The sequence below is a fragment of the Bombyx mori genome, chromosome 22, assembly GCF_030269925.1.
Source record: "Bombyx mori chromosome 22, ASM3026992v2".
Lineage (NCBI taxonomy): Eukaryota > Metazoa > Arthropoda > Insecta > Lepidoptera > Bombycidae > Bombyx > Bombyx mori.
Window position 1 is genome coordinate 1,855,918 of NC_085128.1, and position 24,179 is coordinate 1,880,096.

The 24,179-nt window shown below is 39.9% G+C and overlaps 1 protein-coding gene across 4 annotated transcripts in view; it reads left to right on the plus strand.

Annotated features, from left to right (window-relative positions):
- The window catches only part of LOC101743390 (netrin receptor UNC5C), a 183,008-nt gene that overhangs the window by 87,129 nt on the left and 71,700 nt on the right, over positions 1 to 24,179 (plus strand). For 2 of the 4 annotated variants that reach the window (XM_012689193.4, XM_004924749.5), the window contains exon 1: positions 10,123 to 10,373. The exons of the other annotated variants lie outside the window; for them this stretch is intronic. The gene's annotated coding sequence lies outside the window, so the exon portion shown is untranslated. Of the gene's footprint in view, positions 1 to 10,122; positions 10,374 to 24,179 lie in introns of those variants that run through there. 4 annotated transcript variants of the gene reach the window in all.

The window sequence follows — 24,179 nt, forward strand, 5'->3', positions numbered from 1 at the left end:
ACTAATTTAATCATATTTGTAAGCTTTGTGTGTTTCTTATTTTTTTGTGTATTCCAAATGTTTTTAGGAAAATCAAATTTTAACCCCTAACTCGAATAAGTAACCTCTTTTTTTAAATTCCATTACGTTGTTTCAAAATTAATTGATAGTAGTATCTTTTTTCTTTCAATGTGTATAATTTAATTGTATTTTGTGACAATTGTATTTTTATTTGCTCACATATATAAGTATAAGCTCACAGTCTAAGATTGATCTTGATGATTTAGTCTTTAAAGAAGCCTATAGATATGACAACGTAAATACGGCCCGGCCACCCATCTTAAAACATAAGATCAAGTCGCAATCAAGCCGGAACGTATTACTGCTTCACGGCAGAAATAGGCAGGGTGGTGGAACCTACCCGTACGGACTCACAAGAGGTCTTACCACCAGTAAAAAGTTTCAAATTATGTACTGAACGATCAAAGAGCCAAGACGTATTAAACATATTATTATAAATTCATAGCGTTGATCTAGTAATTAATCACCCTGACTATTCTATCATGATTGAAGTTTTACTTCTCGTTCGATCTCGGTATATGGGTCGTTGAACCTGGTATGGTCGAATAAAAAGTCACGCTTCTCATTATCTTAAAAAATTCAGATATATTCACGATATTTTGCATAACAGAATCAATCTCTCTCGCCGACCCGTAATCAGGGAGGAAACTTGGAAAAGCGTGACCGTCTCGAACGATTTCATCTCAACAATAGAACAAGGCACACGACAGTCTATAAAAACGTAAAAAGCTAATGGAATCCACAGATAAAGTACTGTGGTACAGTCACGTAGTATATTAGCCCTTTTATTCGAGATATCGTTGTAAACAAAATATCGATGTTGGAAATCGTATAATCGATAACGATGGTAACCCTTTAGGCTTTCTAAATAGCTATTTGTTGTGCTTTTTGAGCTATTGCATAGCTTATATCACGGGCTTAGAGCGCGGCGAGCGAATCTAGAAATTCCGTAACGAAAATAAAACCTAACACCCCAATCTGCCTACCATGTAGCTCGCGTTCAACACATTCACATGTTGCGCTTGTGTAGTGTTTGTGAATAAGCGCACGGCGTGACGTCGCACTGTATGCGCATCATGAAAAGTCTACCCATCTCTCTCGCGCGGTCTAGTTTATGTATGTGAAGGGAACAGTTAATGTTTTGCTGTTGTTAATGTTTATAAATATAGCATGGTCTTATTTTATTATTGTTCTAATATTCAATTATTATTGTCTTATTATAATTGCATAAGTTGATAAAAAATGCTATGCAATAGCCATACCGCGGCAGTCCCCGAGTGCCACACATGTTTTCTTTTTCAGTTTCTATACATCTTATACGTTGATCGGTTTATTTTGTTCAATGAGTAATATATTAGTGGATACTTGATTACCTGATGGGGAATGCAATCGATGGTTGGTTTCAAATTTAAAACTAGTAAGTTTGCAATACTTTTCTATATTTATTGTTAACAAGTCTACTCATTCCTTAGAGAGAGAGAGAGAGAATACACTTTATTGCACATCAACACAATTTACATTTTTAAAAAAACAAACAGTCAAAAAGCACATATGTACAATAGGCGGTCTTATCGCTAAAAGCGATCTCTTCCAGACAACCGTTTAATTTACAGAAATTCTGTAAAATATAAAAAATATAGCAGGTTTCTTCATTCCTTATTAAGTAATTCCGGAATTCCATAATGACTATCATGTGAATACCCTTTGCATTTCACTATACTTTTCCACTACGTCACAGATATAGCTTCGAAACCCGGTCGGAATCAATATTTTACTAAAGATATTTGATTTTCAGAATCTCGGTGTTCATACAATTTTTTTTATTATAAACAATGGTTTGGATACCTATGACTAAGTGACTAACGTTAGAGGTTGTTGCATGTGAAGTTTTTGTTACTTTAGAAGAAGAAAAAATACTTAAAATTGACGGAGGCCCGGTGGATTATAATTTGTTTTCGTTTTTGAGACTTTAATTATAATTAACAAAATCATTCGCCAATTAAAAAAATACACGCGGTTTTTCAAAGGCATAATCACATAGTTACAAGCTCACCTTGCAACTTGCACGTTGGACCGTTTGGTCACATTTAAATACCGTAAGCAAATCAATATTTGAACGAGTCAACTAGATTGCCAAGCGAGAATCCGGGGAACAATCAAAAACTGAACGATCGACTTTAAGCCTCATCACTAACCCGTAATTCGAAATGAGCGAAACGAGAAAAACAAACAGAACTTTAAGCTAACGAAGTGAACAGGGGATTAATTTACTGTATGTTTGTGTTTCGTGATGAACGATGGACTAGCCGCGGGGGAGTCGAAACTGTCTTGCTTTACTGTTTGTCTTGACTATATTGCTTTATAATTTTTGGTGTATTTATTCGTTAAGGTAAAGTAAACGCAAGAATAATTGAGCTTTAGCTTCGTTTACACAAAGTCTTGTTTACTGCGTTCAAAACACAAATTTAATTGTTAAGTAAGAACATCGGTCACCCCTTTTACGAAAATTTCATTACCATGACACATAGGTATTCTCCAATTCCTTCCAATCTTATTTTATACTAGGTTTTGCCCGCGACTCCATACGCGTGGAATAGTTACTTTGACATAACGCTAAATATTACTCCCCACTTCATTTACGTAGAAAGTGACAATATTTTTGAATTGTAGAATGTTAAGGAGCTATTTAAACCCTTATTTTGAAACATTCTTCATTGGTTCTCCACTTGTATATTAGTCTTAGCGTGATGTTATAGCCTATAGCCTTCCTCAATAAATGGGCTATCTAACACTGAAAGATTTTTTTAAATCGGACCAGTAGTTTCTGAGATTAGCGCGTTCAAACAAACAAACTCTTCAGCTTTATAATATTAATATAGATACAACACCCAGATTACATCTCCGACTTTAAATTTTTTAGATTTGACTTGTGTCCGTCCTTTTCTTTTTCCGTGTCATGGCCCATCACTGTGTTGTAAGTTTTATTTTCCATTTTTCTTTTCATGTGAATTTTCTAATTACATTTGGTTTACTTGATATGGTAAATCTTAATCCACTGTTACTTGCTTTATTTTCCCAACGCAGCGAACAACTCACACTCCTTTTCGTTTCTCTTGGACATGCTTAGAGTTTTATATTTCTTATAGCTATTTACTTCTTTTTTCGATTCTGTTACCTTATCGTTACAATAGGTCTGTCTGTCTTCGTTATTGCGCATGTTTCTATTAAATCCGAGATTAATTCGTTCGAAATGTTATCTTAAAACTAATTTTTATTTTGACTAACTTAAGCACATTTTAATTTAAAAAAATCGGCTTAAAAACTAGAAAAATAAAAAATAAACCCGGTTCAGCCCTGAAACGAAAACCGCAAATAAAAACAAATCGCTCCATTCTTCACCAGTGAATAATTAACATTGATAATTAAGAATCTCCGTTGATTACGATTCCTTCCCTACTGATTAATCTTTACAAATAGCTGAAGGGCCCGACCGCATTTGATTGCAAGTCGCTACATACAGCTTTATTATTCTAAGATCGTCGCTACGTACTGTTTTCTAAGAGATGGAGTATATAAATAACATTATTATTTCGTCCACGATAGCAGAATAGGAATTTTTATTATATACCCCTTCCTACTCTTCAAGCCGATTCGCTTTACGGCAGAAATAGGCAGGATAATAATAACAACCGGTGCCATATTATAGCTTGTTAAGGCATCTACATATTATCTATCTCATATTCTGATGACTTACTTATTATATGGCTCCTATATAAAATAGGTTTTCGGAATCAAGCTTAAGCTAGAAAAATAGATGGCGATACTACAGACAGAAGATAATAGTATCTTATAATAGTTATAATCTGACACCAGTGTCTTCCGATTAATAGCAGGATAGGCTTATTTTAGTGAAGAAAACTATGGCTCATGGCAGCTTACCTTTATAGTGGAGAGATCAGATGAATAGGCACCCCACTACATCAATATACTAAAACCAATGTAAAACGAGGGAGATGGTACGGCACGCCATATCTGCCGATAGCAATGCATTATGGTAACAACGATGATTTATTCAAAAGTAAAACAAGAAAGAATTATAATTTAAGATTTTCTATCCCGCTTCTTACGAATTTTAATTCCCATGGAATTCAACTCATTCAAGAATTTTAAGATACTTAATTCTTCTTTAAGTTAATGTAAATAAATTGCGTTCTATGAAATGGGAGCATCGAGAATCTAGATATAAAACGTCAAAGCCGCTGCTTTGATCATTGTTAGTCATTAACTATGCAGTAAGTGTTATTGAGTGGCAAAGTTATAAATAGCACAAAGGAACCGCTTTAGTACATGTCCAAGTCGACAGCGATACTGTGGTAGCTAGCAATTTCCCGATTAATATTTATTGAACGATTTTCTGTATATTTGACTTTTGTGGCTTCAATAATTTCTCTGAGAAGCAGAATACCGTAACGTCATTCGGATGCCCAGAGCAAACTGTACGCCACATTGTCATGGAATGCCCACTAACGAAATTCGCAGGCCAAGTGGAAGATCTCAAAAATGTAACAAAAGAAGCTATCGATTATTTCACAAACTGTAAATTTAAATTATAACCAGGCAGTGTAAACGAATACCTTACGATAAATAAATAAATAAAAGTCTGGCCTAGTCTTAAAAATCTCACTTACATCATAATCTACGAAACACTAAATACTTAAGTGTCATCTTTTCGTCGTTCAATAATCTTTCGAGCTTTTAAGGACACATCCTTTTCGTATTTCACACTTTTTCTAGACACTTGAGTCTCTCGAGTGAACATTAGAGCCATTACAGGAGAGACGCGATGCGCGACGACAGAGGACGGCTGAACTGCGGGGCGTTTTGACTGATATAACCATATCTTTGAAGTCGCGCTGGACAAAAAATATAATGCAACTATAGACACTCCGATTGTACGAATATTTTTGGATTTGGGAAAAAAAATTCAAATTCAAAAATAATTGTTTGTACCAAAAAAAAATTTCAAACTAACAGCAATTCATAAATTCAACTCCCTATTTTTCAAGCAAAGAATCCACGACTAATGAATTGCAATGTTTGCCCGACTTAGCTATTATCTGAACAATACTTACTTTTTGTAAATGCATTATTATTTTTAACTAGCTGACCCAGCAGAATTCGTAGTGCCTCAATTGATAAATAAAAGACCTAAACTTTTGTGTAAAATAAACTTAAAACAAACAAAAGGAATTCGTCCGACGGGGGACACATCAAAGGAATAACAAAATTGTTATTTTTATTTAATTCCGAGGATTTTCATATCTATCTACCTTTTAAACCTTTTTTGGACTTCCACAAATAATTTAAGACCAAAATTAACCAAATCGGTCCAGCCGTTCTCGAGTTTTAGCGAGACTAACGAACAGCAATTCATTTTTATATAAGTATAGATAGAAGATAGATTTTATAAACTGAATATCAGTAGCGCATAACATGAGCTAGATTCAGTTGAGCTGTTTTACTCTTCAGACTTTGACCTTCATCATCACAAAGAGCAACCCACATGCCACTGAGGGTCCTTCGATGGTACGTTTCGTTTTTTTTTTAAGTGAAATGTTTCTTAGCAGCTTTGTGATTCGAAAGGCGATGAAACGAAAAAGCGACAGTAAAAAGAGACAAACGCATAAATTCACAAGGTTTAACGTACGAGAAAATGAGATAGGAAGCAATAGACAGTGTTTCTTATATTCGTGATTCTCTTTGTGATCTGCATCGTACCTAATATTCTTACTTAATATGTTCTGAATAAAGCTATGTAATATATACGAATAAAATATAAGATAATTATCAAACTTTGTATCACTATGATCATTACTAAAACCCACAATTATCCTCTTCCCGAAATTTTACATTCGTCTCATTATCTTGAAGCCAAATATTTTGAGGTTTCACATATGAATTGCACATGTGTTTTTTGTACGCCAAATACACATTTACGTTTGAGATTATTTTTATTATTAGTACCAAATTGAAATAATTACGATGGTCACAAGACTGTTGAGTAATGATCACACCCTCATCAGTCAACAGCAGAATAACTCGTATGGAATGGTTCCTTATATTTTGTGGCTCTATAACAATACTATTTACGTTACTATTTATAATTATATATTTCGCTATATTTAAGCGAGAATTAGTTTGAAAGATTGTCTTTGTCCAAACCTAACAGGGTTTCGGTTTTCTCAGTGATTTGTACTGTATGTTCTAAGTGGGTATCCTGGTGAAAAGTCTGCTGTTTACTATCACACCACCCGTACCAAGCACGCATCAGGTTAACTATGTGGAACCACTATAATATGTTCATCTACATTGCGTCTCCAAGGATATTTTTGTCCTGAACCATCCTTATTGATGTGCTCTGAGCGCCGTGTTCTTCCCCAAACGATGCTTAACAATTCAGAGAATGTATAACTAGCATTTGATATACTCTATTATCTCTTTAAAGTAAATTTCACTGGCACTTTAGAATTATAAATTTAGATTTTTTTATTTTTTTACCCAAAATTAAGATCTGTTAGGCTTCAAATTAATTAAGGTCATATTAGTTTAATTATTATTACTACCCTTCTAATGTAACTAGCTAACAGTTATATTACATAATTATTTGAAACAATTGCCAAAGTCAATCATGCTGCAAATTTAGAGTACAATTTCAGATAATATTAGTCATGAAAATTTTAGTGATTTTAGAACAAACAGTAAGGCTTAATTGTTGTCATAATCAATTGAAAGTTAGAGTTAAATCGAATTATTAAATATCAAACAATTATAACACGATCATAACTTATACCTACTAAGTACTCAAAACAATTTGATCATAAGCAATATAATGTCAAATAGCTCAATATTTAAAGTCGTAGTTCGTAATTAGTAAGTAATTCGTAGTTCATAGTAAAATTCAACGTTCAGATTTTGTTTAATTTTTTAGGATTTCACAGAGAGCTACCATGGTCACAATACTGTTGAATAATGATCGTTCGTCCATTACTCATTACCAGCAGTGACTCGTGTGTAAAGAGCTTTATCCCAACGTGCTACCGTCGCGTCTCTCGGTGGATGATTTATGTGCCATCTTGTTTTCGATGTGCAACGTTTTTGTTGTTACAAAGATGTCTCTGTCAAAGGTCTTGTTATTTTATTGTCGTGTGTGTGTGTGTGTTTTTTAATGTTTTTGCACAAACAATTTATTATAAGATTGAAAAGGTTTTAACACGTTTACAGCCGTGTAAGTTACCAGTGCCCTATACGTGGCGCACTGAAGTAATTATTTCGCTTTTTGTTACAAAGGCGTCTGGATTGCTTTTTTTTTTTTTTTTTCGGTAGAGGCCCGAACCTCCTACGAGGTCCCCGCGCAAAAGGGGCGCGCGGGGTATGTGAGACTCAACGATCTGCATGGTGTTGTGAGCAGACCGCGGGCCCAAGGCGTCTGGATTGCCTAGCTTTGCCTTCTTTTGTTTTCAATGTTTAAGTTTTTTAGATCTGTTAGATATACGGCCGTCTGGTGTAGTGGTAAGTGACATGGTCACTACACAAGGGGGTCGCGGGTTCGAATCCCGCCAAGCGAAGATATTTGTATGATAAATATAAATGTCTTTTCCAGGGTTATGGATGTATATTAAATGTATGTATGTGTATAATAAAAATCTTATATTTATTTACGTTATCTGGTACCTGTAACACCTGATCCATCAGATCCAATAACCTTTGCACTAGACGCCTTCAGCTCTAGGAGCAGGCTTAGGGACCTCGGTAACCGTACTCGTCGAACTCGACAAAGAGTTCGCCGTGCAACCTAACCCATGAATCAGCTCGCTGAGTTTCTCGCTGGATCTTCTCAGCGGGTCGCGATTCCGATCCGGTAGTAGATTCATTCGCGAAGCAGCTACTCTTGAGTTGTTAGGTCTCCTTCGGAGGCGCTCGGGCAGCTGTTAGCAAATCCCACCCCTCCTGGCTGAGTCTTTGCTCGCCCACTTGTCCTGGTGAAAATGGAAAGGCCTCCGGGCCACCAGTAATCCTTCAATCATAAAAAAAAAAAAAAAAAAATGGAATCATTCTCAGTATCTTAGGATTCCGGTGCCTTAGTACGAAGATCGAAGAGAGAAATCGACATAATCACTTCTGTGCGCCGCGTAGGACACCGGTGACCTACACGGCAATCAACGTGTTAATGTATTTAACCTATCATTCCCGATCCTGCGGACAGAATGGAAAGCAGTCGACGTCGCCCAAAACACGTCATCTCGGATCCTCCCGATCCACTAACGGTGCTTTTAGGTACTTCAAGCACCGGTTACCGTTCTCGTCGAACCCGACGCTTGCGTCGAAGGGCTCGACGAGTAAATTAACTCTCAGACACAGCCCACTGAGTTTCTCGCCGGATCTTCTCAGTGGGTCGCGTTTCCGATCCGGTGGTAGATTCTGCGAAGCACGGCTCTTGCTAGGGTTCGTGTTAGCAACATCGTCAGGTTTGAGCTCACCTACTAAAGTTAGGGTTACGCTGACATAGCCTCTCAAGGCTATCAGCTTAGGTAGGAAAAAAAAAAAAAAAAAGTATTTAACCAAGATAAATATGTCGGGAGTTTTAATGTTAATCACTTAAAATTTACTTCACATATTTGCGTTCTAATAATGATTTTTTATTAATCAAAATCTAATTTACAATTGCGTACCTACAAAACGGTAGGTTTTAACGGTAGGCAGCGGCTTGGCTCTGCCCCTGGCATTGCTGAAGTCCATGGGCGACGGTAACCACTCACCATCAGGTGGGCCGTATGCTCGTCTGCCTACAAGGGCAATAAAAAAAAAAAAAAAAAACTGATTTAATCGCTCTAAAAATATTTTTAATTAGGTTCCCACAAACCTTGTAGCGAATGGCTTAGTTTTCAAATTATATTAATATTGAATATTTGACTTTGAATATAGAAGAGTAAATTCAAAATTAATAATCCTGAACTATACGAAAACTATTTATATCGTCAATAATAAGGGAAGTGCCTAATAATTCAATCACATATGGTATACAGCTGATTTATGTCTCTTTGAGTTGTAATCACATCAATACACTATCGGATTTAGCATGTATCGTGAGATCATCATACCGTATTGTCGTGTAAGTAAGAGCCTTAAAATTCACAAACACAGGTCGTAACGGAAGGAAGCTAACCTAATATAATATTTTTTTGGCATGGGAACCGCAACATTGAGAGCCTAAGGATCAACGATTTGCATTACCCAAATCCATTGTAATGTTTCCTGTTCGGATTCCATTTATAAATACCACTCGAAAAATTGCTTTACAAATAAATTATTTGTACGCTACCCGGCACGCCTTGCAAACATCTGTTCTCCGTTGATCCAATCTCGAAGTGATTCTCAATGGCTCTCGTATTGCTCGAAAAGTGAGAGAAATCATAGACCAGATAAACGATAGTCGATAAGGTAATAACAGAAGCCGATCCTGGCTATTGTGCTCTTTTGTTACACGACATATACAATGGCGTTGTAAATTTTTGGGTTCTTAACTCCACAATGTTCCCGTCCATTAATCTAACGTTCGTAACATGAAACGGGGTTGGGATCTTTTGTACCTGCTTCGTCCTCGGGCTTTTGTGCTCAGACATATGCAGCGACAAAAAGCTCCTTGCGCAATATCGCTAACCCCGCTACGTCTCATCTGATGTGAAAATGACAACCATCAGCTATATTAACCGTCGCACTTTTGACATGACCTGTAACATTTCCGAATCGATATGAAAGTATTTTCTATATTTAAAAATGTCACCCGCAATCACGCCCTTAATTTTTTTTTCTCAGGCAAACTGTTTCCAGCGAGCCCTTGACATGCATTAACACTTAACTGCACTTTTTCTTACCGATCCCCAGATGTGACTGCATCATTAAAATCTTCTATGGCACCAAAAAGATCAAAAGTTATCTCCTCGCCTGGAGAGCCCTTCCCCTGCGCCCCTGCCCCCGGTCGCTATTCCCCTTTTGAAGCGAACAGCGGCAGTTGAACTCCGAAGTTCGTAAGTTGCGGACGTGACGCTTAAAGCTCCGTGTTGACAACACGAGACCGCGTATCTTTGAAACTGTTTTTCTGGAAGCAATTTGCATGCATGGAGTGAAAGCTTTTCTCTTTATTGTGTTGGTGTATTGTGGCAGATTTTCCGAATTTATGAAGTAAAAGCCCTCAATGGATGTTTTGGAATATCTTACCGATTTTTAGTGCGGCTTTTGGATTGTGCTTTTATGTTGTAAGTTCATTTTAAGTTCTACTCGAAATGACAAGGATTACTAAAGGTATTTCTTGTTAGCCGTAGAGTTTTATGGGTTTCGTAATAAAATAAAGTACCGTACACATAGGGAACATTTATAAAATTGGTAGTGAAGCTAAACCGATACCAGGTTTCGTTTGTCGGTTGTTCAGAAAATGTAATCCGATTTAAAACATTCATTTTTATTATTACATACGTAATCTGAGATTCAAATATGACAAGTTAATTATTGAAATACGTATTGGTATTAGCTTATCAAGGTTCAAATTATTTGAAATATTTTCTTATTTTCCACATGCGGTAATATTACGAAATATAAATGAAGGAGCATATTACTAATTAGTAGATTACAACTAATTTATTGAATTCACTTAAACAAGCTATTCAATTTTTTTATTATTCATGGTAGACTGTTTATTAACTGAACCTCACCACTAAGCCACTCTTTTCGGATTCGATTAGATTCAGTGATCAAGCTACATTTTCCTCTGCTTTATGTGTATCCGGAAATACAGATAAGACAAAAACAAATGCACTCAATTCTGACCAAACATGTCTCGCGAATACAAAATGTTATTTAAGGTCTATTAAACATTTAATAAACAAGGTGGTCATAGAACAAAGATTTTCAAAACGGCATACACAATTGCATCGCGGCAAAAATCAACAGGAGGACAATAGATACTGGGGTTTAAAATAACCCTTTCCATGAAGAAGAACTACCTACTACTTTTCTACCTACTACCTAAGCTTTTACGATTCACTTACCCGATTTTCGAGTTAATTGTTTCTTTATTATTGTGATCGTCAATCCCAAATGAAACCATTGTGGAATTGTGCTAATTACCAAAATATTTTCAATAACCTATCAATTTATAATGGCTCTAAATACAAGAAGTTAAAATTTGAAGAAGGCTGATTTTACTTTAATTCTTACAGTCCCTATCCCAAGCAACGTAGCTTTTTATCGTGCGCTCCGTTGTTTTTTTTTTCAAAATCGATACGCTCCAATGATTGATGCGTTATTAGTGATATCCTTAGATTTATTGCTTCGCTCGGATGTTACTGATAGCAAACATTTCTTTGTTTACATGAAGAAGTGGGCTATATGTAACATCAAAGTGAAGTTAAGTTTTTAACAACAGATAATTTTCAAACTAAACAGCATATTCTCAAACCATTTGCGTATTTGTTATATTTGGTGGAAGACGGCTTGAGTTGAGATGGGCTCACGATTTTTTCGGTGCTAAGGGAGGACTACAGATCATGGACATACGTGAAGGCCTCCACCGCTTGAGACATGAGGTCGAAATTTTAATTATACTACCAATCGTTACCCAGTAGTTTCAATAGGCAAGCTAGCATACGGCCCGTCTGATGGCGTATTAAGTAAAGAAGGCAATGTCATAGTGCTCAGCATGGACCTTTTCTAATGTTTTTGCACAAACAATTTATTATAAGATTGAAAAGGTTTTAACACATCGACTGCCATGTAAGTCACCAGAGCCCTATACGTGGCGCACTGAAGTAATTATTTCAGTTTTTGTTATTAAGGGGTCTGGATTGCCCAACTTTGCCTTCTTTTGTTTTCAATGTATGTTTAAGTGTTTTAGATCTCTTAGATATAAGATCATTCTCAGTATCTTAGGATTCGTCTTTCTCAAACTTGGTCTTGGACCGTAGAGGAGAGTTCTATCCTGAGCCGAACAGCACAATATACATCAGGAAAAGAAATGTGGATTAACGTAGGGTGCTCTGCTCCAAAGGAGATCGGTAGTTAAAGTAGCTATCACGGGAGCTTATAGGTATTTTTTTTATTGCTTAGAGGGGTGGACGAGCTCACAGTCCATCCGGTGTTAAGTGGTTACTGGAGCCCATAGACATCCACAACGTAGATGCGCCACCCATCTTGAGATATAAGTTCTAAGGTCTCAAGTAAAGTTACAACGGCTGCCCCACCCTTCAAACCGAAACGCGGTGGTACCCATCCGCGCGGACTCACAAGAAGTCCTACCACCAGTAAGTATGCCTATGGAAATGACAAAAACTTGAAACAAGGTTCAATTATGTCTTATATCGCGCGTTCAATCCTTCAAATCGGAACCTACAACTGATTCAGCGTTAAAATAAGATGATGGTTCCTATCCGTACAGACTTACAACCTTTATATTTATTTGTGCTACGAATGATATGATCAAACGTTTCTTAAATTTATATTAGCATATAATTTTACTACCTTACTAATTTTAGTTTAGCTTGACTGTCCGAATTGTATGCCAAGTCTTTGAATTGTGAATTGCTTGCGCCGGTAAAAGAGCAAGCGACTTAAATGTAACTCATGGTAATACTCGTAACCAAGTCAATTACTAACAGCCGTCAAATATAACACACGGGTTAATTGAATTTAAATTTGCCTTACGAAACTTTTAAGCGTATTTTAGAGTCTCATAGCTGGTTGATATTAGTATTTAATTGGTATATAGTATTTAATTGTACTGGTCCCGGTCATCGTTCTCGTCGAACCCGTCGCTGGCGACGAAGGGCTCGACGAGTAAATTAACCCACAGACACAGCCCACGGAGTTTCTCGCCAGATCGTCTCAGTGGGTCGCGTTTCCGATCCGGTGGTAGATTCTGCGAAGCACAGCTCTTGCTAGGGTTCATGCTAGCAACGTCATCAGGTTTGAACCCCGTGAGCTCACCTACTAGTTAAGGTTACGCTAGCCCAAGGCTATCAGCTTAGGTAAGAAAAAAAAGTACTGGTAATAGCACGTTACGTATTCATGTGTTCGGCACACACTTCTCGATTTTGTGCCCAAACGCAATCGCTTCGAGTTTTCGTAGTAGAATTGCCGTTCTCCTAAATCCAATTGGGTAGTTTCGATTGCATTACGATGTAAATGGGTTTTCGTTTTTTTGTGTTGCGGGTGATGGAACTCGCGGCTCAGCTGATGTTAAGTGGCTACCGGAGCCCATTGATATTACTATTTTAGGGCCACTATTCGCTGTCAAACTCTTTAGCCAGAAAGAAGGCCTTACTGTTTCGCGATGGTGTCTGGCAAGCCGCCGTCTGGGGTTAATAACCAACGGCAGCAAATTTAGAACTAATAAAAATTTTAGTCCAACTTTGAAATAGTAGTTGGTGGACCTATGTATCTTACCTATTTTTGTCCCAATAAGTTCATGATTTAAAATGTGTGATAGCCGCTATTCGACACAATTCAGACTTCGACTTAACGTTTAGGGGGGATGATAAATACTAACAATGTAAAATGTATGTATTCCGGTTACTACTTAAATCTAGGTAGGTTTTTACTGGTGGTAGGACCTCTTGTGAGTCCGCACGGGTAGGTACCACCATCCTGCCTATTTCTGCCGTGAAGCAGTAATGCGTTTCGGTTTCAAAGGTGAGGCAGCTGTTGTAACTATACTTGAGACCTAAGAACTTATATCTCAAGATGGGTGGCGCATTTACGTTGTAAATGTCTATGGGCTCCATTAACACCAGGGGGGCTGTGAGCTCGTCCACTCATCTAAGCAATAAAAAAAATGTAAAATGTATGGGTTCTCATTACTATTTAAATCTAGGTGGTCTATCACTTAACAACAACAAAAATCTAACCATAATCACTATCAAGTAAATATCTTACAATGAACATCTTTCAAAAAAGCATTTGAATAAACTAGAGTCACAGTTTCACCCAAGATTAAACCATTTCGTCCGACATAGGCTCCATCAGATAAGAAGCGGGCACATAAATAGGTTAATGTCGATTCCCATTACAATACACTGTCACGTTTGAGATGTCACAGATTGGAGAGACGAAAGCAAGATGGCCGCCCAGATATACTTAATTGAGGAACTTTAAAAAGCTCGGATGTACTTTTATGATAATAGCTGTAGATGGTATTGGGCTATTTTTTTGGAAGACTAAGCATTGGTATAAATGACCATGTCATTAACAGTGCTAACGCGTGATAGATACCAGGAGTATATTCTTCTTATTTCACTTTCTTACTTTTATTCAATGTCTACTTGTAAGAAGCTGTTACTTTCATTACTGTCCTAAACTTAAGTTCGATTTGAATTTTAAAATATCCTTTCAATGAGATTGAGCTTTTAAATTCATATTTACATTCATCTTTCAACTCCTTGTCAGCAGCTGATGATTTCCGCGGCTCTTAGCAATATCTGAACATCTCGATATCCCGATCCATAGATAATATTGTCTTTTTAAAGACAACGATGCTTACTATGAAAAATGCCCTCTGAATTTCTCGCTGGATCTTCTCAGTGGGTCGCGTTTTCGATCCGGTGGTAGGTTCTGCGAAGCACTGCTCTTACTAGGGCCAGTGCTACCAACACTCCGGTTTGAGCCCCGTGAGCTCAGCTTACACGTCAAGGAGAAACTGAAATACCCTCTCAAGGCTATCAGCATAGGTATAAAAACAATGAAAAATTTAGCTATAAAACTTTAGGAAATTACTAAAACAAACACACGACACGAAAGCGTTATTCTAGTTTTAATCATGGCTAATAATTCAATTTATTTACACGGCAGACGGTCTCAGGATCAGTCGATTGTAAATTGTATCGGATTGAGATTAGGTCAAAAACTCATTTACGTAAATCGAGACGCAGATAAAACTAGACAAAAAAACGGCGCCCAGAGCCCGTTTTTTTTTTTTTTTTTTTTTTTTATGATTGAAAGTTTACTGGTGGCCCGAAGGCCTTTCCAGTTTCACCAGGACAGGTGGGCGAGCAAAGGCTCAGCCAAGAGGGGTGGGATTTGCTAACAACTGCCCGAGCGCCTCCGAAGGAGACCTAACAACTCAAGAGCAATTGTTTCGCGAATGAATCTACTACCGGATCGGAATCGCGACCCGCTGAGAAGATCCGGCGAGAAACTCAGCGGGCTGATGCATGGGTTAGGTTGCACGTCGACCTCTTTGTCGAGTTCGACGAGTACGGTTACCGGGGTCCCTAAGCCTGCCCCTAGTATTAGAGCTGAAGGCATCTAATGCAAAGGTTATTGGATCTGATGGATCCGTAAGGACGTGTCTAGGGCGTCGACGGTGACTGGCTCCTGCATGATCAGGATTCGGGGAGTAGTCAGCGGCGGCAACGATAAGGCGATTATCATGACGCATAGCCTTATCGAAGTATCGTTCCGACGCTGACTTCATGTATTTCCGAATTGATTCGAGGCCCAGGTCGTCGTGTAGGTCAACGTTCCTCACGAACCACGGAGCCCCGACAGCTAACCTGCAAAAGCGGGATTGTAGGGATTGGAGGGTGTCTATGTGTGTGCGGGCCGCGTGAGCGAACACCACACTCGCGTAAGTCATGACGGGCCTTATGCAAGTTTTGTAAAGTGTCACCTTGTTCCGAAGGGACATTTTACTCCGCTTACAGATCATGGGGTAGAGTCTACCGAGAATAAACGCGGCACGGTCACGGACTGATTTTATATGCGGGCGGAATGTCATCGATGCATCCAGGGTAACGCCCAGGTACTTGACCTTCCTGGCCCAGGGTATGGGTTGTCTAAAGAGAGTAATCGGGGGTGTGAGATTCCTCCTCCTAATACGGGAGGAAATCCGTGTGGAGCTTCCCCTCTGAAATAGCACCGCAGTACTTTTCGCTGGGTTGATGTCTATGCGCCATTTTCGGAACCACTGTCCTAGGGCTAGGGCTGCGCTCTGAAGCTTCTTCGCGATTAGGGACTTATTTCTACTAGAATAGTAAACAGTCGTGTCGTCGGCGAATAAAGCTAAATAGGTCGGCGGCGACCGGGGAATATCGTTGACGAATAAGCTAAATAGGAGGGGTGAGAGGACAGAGCCTTGCGGGACTCCAGCTGTGAGAGGTCGTGGGGAGGAGCGGGTTCCCTCGACTCGATATCGAAAAGAGCGGTTCGACAAGAAGTCCCGTATGATGAGCACGAGACTATCCGGCACGCCCATGTTGAATAGTTTGAAAATCAAACCATTGTGCCAGACTTTGTCGAACGCTTTTGCGACGTCGAAGAAGAGAGCTCCCGTGTATAACGGTTTTGGTCGATTAAGCCCCACAAGAATGTGCTCCGTGAGGCGGTGCACCTGTTGAACGCATGAGTGATTTGTACGGAATCCGAATTGTTCATCGATAAGAATGCCCTTGGATGAGACGAAGTCTCTGAGGCGTTTGTAGAGCAGACGCTCATACAGTTTGCCTAGAGACATGAGGAGGCTAATCGGGCGGTAGCTCGTCGGATGATTTTTTGGTTTACCGGGTTTATGTATGCCGATAACGTCCGCTTCTTTCCACACCGCGGGAAAGATACAGTTCGCCATAGCGGCATTGAAAATAGATGCCAACATCACGATGAGTTGGACGGGTAGAAGTTTAATAACGCGGTTGGATATACCGTCGGAACCGGGAGCCTTGCGAGGACGTAGGTCTTTGATCAAGTCTTTAACTTCCATCGGGGTGACGGGTGGTAACGCATCAGAGGGTGACAAGGAGGCTCTGCGTTCTACCTCACTGTCTACTAATTCTACATGAACAGGGTCCACGGATTGAGTGCTGGGCGTACACTGGGTTTGCAATGTATCGGCCAGCAGCTCTGCTTTTTCGTCATCATCGAACGCCGCGAGTCGGCCTGAGGGGCCTACGAGGGGGGGCATAGTTACTACCGTATCCGATTTGAGAGTACGAGCTAAGCGGTAGTAAGACCTTTGAGAGGGCGCGAGTCCTTCTAAGAAATCAGACCATCTGGCATCTCGGACTTCGGTGATGCGAGACTTTACGTCGCGTTGTAGGGCACGCATTCGAATACGATTTTCCGCGGTAGGATACCTATCGTACGCACGGATCGAGGCGTTCTTAGCTCTAAGGAGTTCCCTAATATCGTCGGGCAATTTGAAGCGGTGAAGGAAGTCCTCCGCTACAACTTGCTTCGATGACCTATCTAATGTCGAGGTGATGTGTGACGTTACGATGTCTATGGCTTCAGCGGTATCCTGAGGAGACGGGATAGAGTCCGGACTAAACGGAAGCGATGGTGGATCAGATTCAGCCAGGCTGATGCCCAGCGTGTGCCAATCCACCACAGTCCTCGTGACGGGAACGGAATCGGGAGCGCGACCGAGCTTCATAACGACGGGACGGTGGTCTGAATCTAACTCTGAAACTACTTCGATCGAGTGTAAGCGCAGAATTACGTTTTTTAATAACGCTATGTCGAGTATATCCGGGCGATGCGCGATATTTAGCGGGTAGTGAGTCGGGGTTAGCGGAGCGACGATATCGAAGGCGAGATCATCGACTAACGCGTCAAGCCGCCTGCCATTCGGGGTTGTGGTGTGTGAGTTCCACCTGATGTGTTTACAATTTAGGTCGCCCGCCAGAATGACAGAGCTCCCCATACCGAGCAGCGCCTCGATATCACTGCTTAGAACGATCTTATCCGGTGGAAGATAAACGGACGCGATAACGATCGGCGCGTGTCCCGTCAGTGAGATTCGGCACACTGATGCTTCGATATTAGCGAGCGCGGGAGGATCGAGTGGGACGCAATGCAGGGCTCTTCTATAGTAAATGACGGTACCACCACCACGGGCAGAGAGCCTGTCGTTCCTGACCATGTTATAGTTCGCGATTTTAGGGTCACGGCGCGCGGGCTTAAGTAGGGTCTCCTGCACTAAAAAGATATCAATTTGGTGGTCACGCAAAAAGTCAGAAACCTGATCACGTTGATTTGCGAGACCGTAAGCGTTAAAAAATCCTATCGTTACGGATAGGGGCTTTATTCTACTTATATACGCCATTGATTACCGGCGGAGTGAGGGGAGGACGTACGTATTTAATGACGCGTATACGTCGGCGTATTCCTGCACAACGGCGATAAAATGTTGTGCAGTGGAGGCAGCGCGAATGGCGTCGCCCAAAGCGTTAACGCGCTCAAAGTTGATCGACTGAAAGAAGTCGATCGCTAAAGCGAGATTGTCGGACGCGGTCGGAGGGCAAGTCGCGGGAGAGGGACGAGTCGCGGGGGCGGGACGAATCGTGGAGGAGGGAGTTGTAGCCGTGTTCGTGTACGGCAGCGGTTTTGCCCAGGCCGAGACACTGGGCACCGCCGCCGGAACGAACGCTGGCTTAGCCTGCGACGCAGAGGGTGCCGAGGCTTTGATGTCTGGGCCGGAAGCTCGGAGGCGGTTTTGGCGGGCGACGCGGCGATTTATTTTAGGGGCTCGGGGGCAACCACGGTAATTCGCGGGGTGACCCTGTGTTCGACACAGGACGCAGCTAGGCGGTTCCGTCGCGGTTTTTTGGTCGCGAGCGCAGAGGGCCGTGGCGTGATCGCCCAAACACTTAACACATCGGGGGCGCGCGTGACAGTTACGGGAAGAGTGCCCGTACAATTGACAGTTATGGCACTGGCTAGGAGTGCCTTTTTTATGGGGGGCTTCGACAGCGATACCAGAGAGCCTACAGACGGTCTGTGTGTTAAAGATTTTCTTACCCTCGGGGGTAGGCTGGAGAGCGACTAGAACCATATTATATGGCTCCCTACCGCGACCGGTGTGCATACGGTGCACAGAATTCACTGGTAGGCCTTGTTCTAACAGGTCGGCTTTTACGAGCTCTACATCTAACTCTTTAGGGATTCCGCGTATTACAACGCGGAGTTCGCGCTCCTCCTGGAGCGTATACGTATGGAAACTTATACGCTCCTTACGGAGGTAAGAAGAGAGGGCCCTATGGTCGTCGGGTGTTTGAACCTTAATTTGAATGCCGTTCGCGAGGTTACGGGCATTCGTGAAATTTATATTTTTGGCCTTAAGGGCCAGGCAAACTCGATCCCAAGCTGCCTTCTCCTGAAGGATAACCGGGGGAGGGGTCTGGGTTTTATTTTGTGCCACCGGACGCGGCGACGGAGTGGCACGGGCTGGGGGCGCAACGGGAGTCTGAGGGCGGGGCCCAGAGCCCGTGTCGACTCGACTCACTATAATGGAGAAAACTAGAAGAAGACACGCATGAAACTCAGACATTTCTGGAAATTTCTGAGTTCTACGCTCAAAAATTTTTAGAAGTGGCACACGTACCTCTATTATAAGTTTCTTGTGAAAAAATAGTAGGATATTTTACTAAGATCACGAAATATCTTAGACTAAACCTTCATCTCGCTTCATCTCGCTCGTGTAGATACACTCAAAGTCCACATTAAGAATTCACTAAAAGAACGCTCACTTACTTATACAAAGTACCTTGGCCAAGTTTGTAAGGGACTATTGTACTAACAATTAATGTTATTAAGTAACTAAGTTATCCGAAGGCTGTATGTCGGAGTGTAACTTTTTATTGGAGTCCGCGATAGGGCTGCCGGATCGTTTCAATCGAGCCCTTCTGATTTCGTACTTTTTTACGCAATAGATTGATGTTCACTGGCCGCCTGATGCGAATGGGTTACCGCAGTCTTTGTTTGTAAGCGGCGGCTTAGATCTACCCCTGGCATTGCTGAAGTCCATGGGCGACGGTAACCACTTACCATCAGGTGGGCCGTCAGCCCGTCTGCCTACAAGGGCAATAAAAAAAAACATGCCTTTGGAAATAACAACAATAATACCTTAAGGCATTTGGGCGAAGTCTGAATTTGTTTAGTGTGAAAATAGCATTGATTATATTTTTATATTAATCGATGTTAGCAGCCCTATTAGATTACGAAATGTTATTAAGCTCATATTACAAAAAGGTTTTTTTTTATTCAACAATATAAATTGATTGATCTCACAAATAAATCCTGTTAATTAATATCATTTGTTATTGTATTTTATTGTTTTTTGCTGCAACAAAACTCTTTCCGGCTTTGCTTGGATTTGATAGATGATTAAAATGAGATTTATATCTTAATTAAATACACGCAGCTTATAAGCATGAACGATTAATATAATGGTGACGAACAATTTTCACGGTTTTTAAAATCAAATCTCTAAAATATAAATAATGATATCTTATTGCAATGCTGAAGTCTATAGGCGACGGTAATCACTCACCATCAGGTGGGCCGTATGCTCGTCTGTCTACCAGGGCAAAAAAAAAAGTAGTTTTATTCAAAATTAGGTAGAATATTCATTTTACACTTAAGAATTCGACTTTCTTTAATTAAAGATCTTAGGTTAAAATAAATTCTTATGTATTTGGTATTTAGAAACTATTAGAGCACATAAGTGCTTGATGTCGTCGTGACCTAAAGGATAAGACGTTCGGTGCATTTGTATCTAGCGATGCACCGGTGCTCGAATCCTGCAGGCGGGTACCAATTTTTTTTTATGAAATACGTACTTAACAAATGTTCACGATTGACTTCCACGATGAAGGAATAACATCCTGAAATAAAAATCAAACCCGCAAAAATTATAAATTGCGTAATTATTGGTGGTAGGACCTCTTGTGAGCTCGCACGGGTTGGTACCACCACCCTTTTTTTTTTATTGCCTACTTCTGCCGTGAAGCAGTAATGCGTTTCGGTTTGAAGGGTGGGGCAGCCTTTGTAACTATACTTAGACCTTAGAACTTATATCTCGAGGTGGGTGGTGCATTTACGTTGTAGATGTCTATGGGCTCCAGTAACCACTGAACACCCGATGGGCTGTAAACTCGTCCACCCATTTCTTCTTCTTCTTCTTAGTCGAATACTTAATTGCTGAAGGTCGTGTCCTTGAAAGCCCTTCGTGGCTCTTTGTACCCTCAGCTTCTATTTGCTTCGGTTTTCGGTTTCTCTCAGGGCGTTCGTAACAGAGAGTCCAGTGAGCGCAGCTATCTGATCCGACCAACGGTTTGATGGCCGGCACCCATTTAAGCAATAAAAAAACACAGCAATAAACAAACACCCCGTAAGGTCCAACATCCTCTTCGAGACACTAAATATCTAATAATTAATCGCAGAAATATGCGAATTAGTTGATACCTACTACCTACCTAAACCTACCCTTCACTATACCTCCTATAGTCATTAAAAGTAAAATTCAATCAAAAATGTTAACATTGTTTACTTGTTAATGAAACACGAATCGTATGGTAAACACGCGACGGCTTTCGCCCGATGTTTACTGTAGCGATAACAGTTATCGGTGACGAAACAAATTGCCGAGCTTAACCGGGCCAAATAAGGCTTTCCGTATAAATGCGATTTTGTTTACGCGCTTCATAAATTTGATACTTGAAAATATAAAAAAAAATACCGCTTTTATGGGCCACTGTATTTGTTTAGTAATTTATTAATAATATTTTGATAGATTTTAATGAAGAGCATACGTTCTATTTATTGTTAAATGGGAAACAACGACCGAGCAGAAACAGAAAGGGTATTATTATCATTGACATTGACAATCTGAAAAGAAAGTGACTGAAGCAAACACGAACCACGAGCACTTTGAAACTACTAAACAGACCTGTTTGCTTAGTGCGAGTTACTTAACGCTCTCGATAGCGACAAAGTTAAGTCAAACTACTATGCAGTTAGAACAGCGCCCCTAGCGGCAAACGTAGGCAAACGTTCCAACCGTATACAAATTTGAATTAACTTTTACGCTATCGAGAACGTTATAAAACTCGCACAAAGCACACTGGACATTGATATTACGATACACCGATAAACCGCTACAAAATTATCTATTAAGATCTATAGCATGTGTGTAACGAGCTTTACTGCCAAGCACTTCCGTATGTTGAGCTTCACAAGGAATACTGTCATACGACTTTTTAATTTTTTTATTGCTTAGGTGGGTGGGCGAGCTCATGACCCACCTGGTGTTAAGTGGTCACTGAAGTCCATAGACATCTACAAAATGCCGCCACCCACCTTGAGACATGAGTTCCAAGGTCTCAATTTTTACCGTACAACGGCTGCCCCACCCTGCAAACCAAAACACATTACTGCTTCACGGCAGTAATAGGCAGGGCGGTGACACCTACCCGTGCAGACTCACAAGACGTCCTACTGCCAGTAAACTAAGTTTATATTTGCGACTCTTAATTTATGTATTGTGTTCGTCGATGTAACGATTAAAGATGTCCGATCATTAATATCGATATTTCAATATTAATGTGAAATTGCATTTGATAGGTGAACCAGCTCACGGCCAATCTAGGGTTGAGAGATTATTGGAACTCATATATCTGAATACATGAAAACCGCCGATCACTTGGACTTCTATATATAGAGGTATATATCTCTCCTACCTATTCGATGGTATCCTGTGAAGCTATACCGGCTTCACGCGGACGGGTATGTGAGCTCACGGGCTCAACTTAAAAGAATTTGCTAACACTAGCCCTAGCAAGAATAATTCTACGCAGAATCTACCACCGGATCGGAAACGGGACCCACTGAGAAGATCCAGCGAGAAACTCAGTGGGCATTTATCATAGTATAGATGATAGTAAGCATCGTTGTCTTTAAGAAGACAATATTATCCATATCCATTCGGAAATCAAGATGTTCAGGTATTGGGTAAGAGCGGAGGAAATCATCAGCTGCTGGCAAGGAGTTGAGAGATGAATATAAAATATGAATTTAAAAGCTTAATCTCATTGACAGGATATTTTAAAATACAAATCGAACATAAGTTTATGTCAGTGGGCTGTGTCGATGGGATTTAAATATGATGTTGTATGAGATCTGTCCCAGCCTACAAACCAGAAGTGTTTCGCGGCGGAAATAGGCAGGAAATTGTGCATACTCAAGTAAACGTGCAAAATGCGCTACTACCAGCAATTACTTAATTTTAACATACCTTGTTTTTCCTGTATCGGTCGCTCGTAAACAGCTATTATGTACATACTTGTTTTCCTATCGGTATCTGCCTGCGGGATATGAACACCGCCATTGTCGCGTAGCTTGTTGAGAGTACACTAGGTATATAAAAATTTACGACTCAACGACTTAATATTCAGAAATTTGAATTTAAACGATTATTGTGAAAATTTAAAGATTTTAATTAGGCTCTATCGATAAATTTTACACATCCCTTAACTTAGAAAATTTAATATTCAGGCTAAATAATTTTACATGAATCGGCATTTGACCAACTATTTATCAATTAAATAGTGCGATTTCACTATTATAATAGTACATTACATGTTAATAATGAATTAAACAAATACATTTTCTAACTTAATGACTTATGCCCGGTTCCAAAAAATAACGAATCGTCATTGTATAATAACAACTAATCGTAATCATGCTACCAATACGTAGGCGTATATTAGCGTTCCACAACTATTTTACTTGCCGCGTTACCTACGAGCATCCGTCGGCGCGCTGCTTACTAACGAATCCCTCTGCGTTTCGTTAATGCAAATGATTGTGTCACAAAGATCCTTTAGAAATAAAACTCTTTTCAAAATACATAAGTTTTTATTAGTATTTTTACATAAATATTTTAAAATAATATAAATTAATTGTAATTCATCACATATGCAATTTTATTTGAACATTCACAATTTAAAAACAGTTACAGTTAGTTTTAACTGTAAAGTGAACAAAACGCCATGAAGAGACAAAGGAAACGCCAGATGTCGGCCGGAGCCGGACCGCGCCAAAATACCAAAAAAATTGTGTTAGCGTCGTACTTTGTTGTTCGTTTATTTCATTACAAACTGATAAATTGTAATGTAAGGGAGATATTCCATGATTCCTAGAATTAAAATAAACTAGTAAATACTATTTTCATGTAATCACGTGTGAAATACTTAACTACTTCATAAAATACCAATTAACAGCTGGCATTAAAAATACGA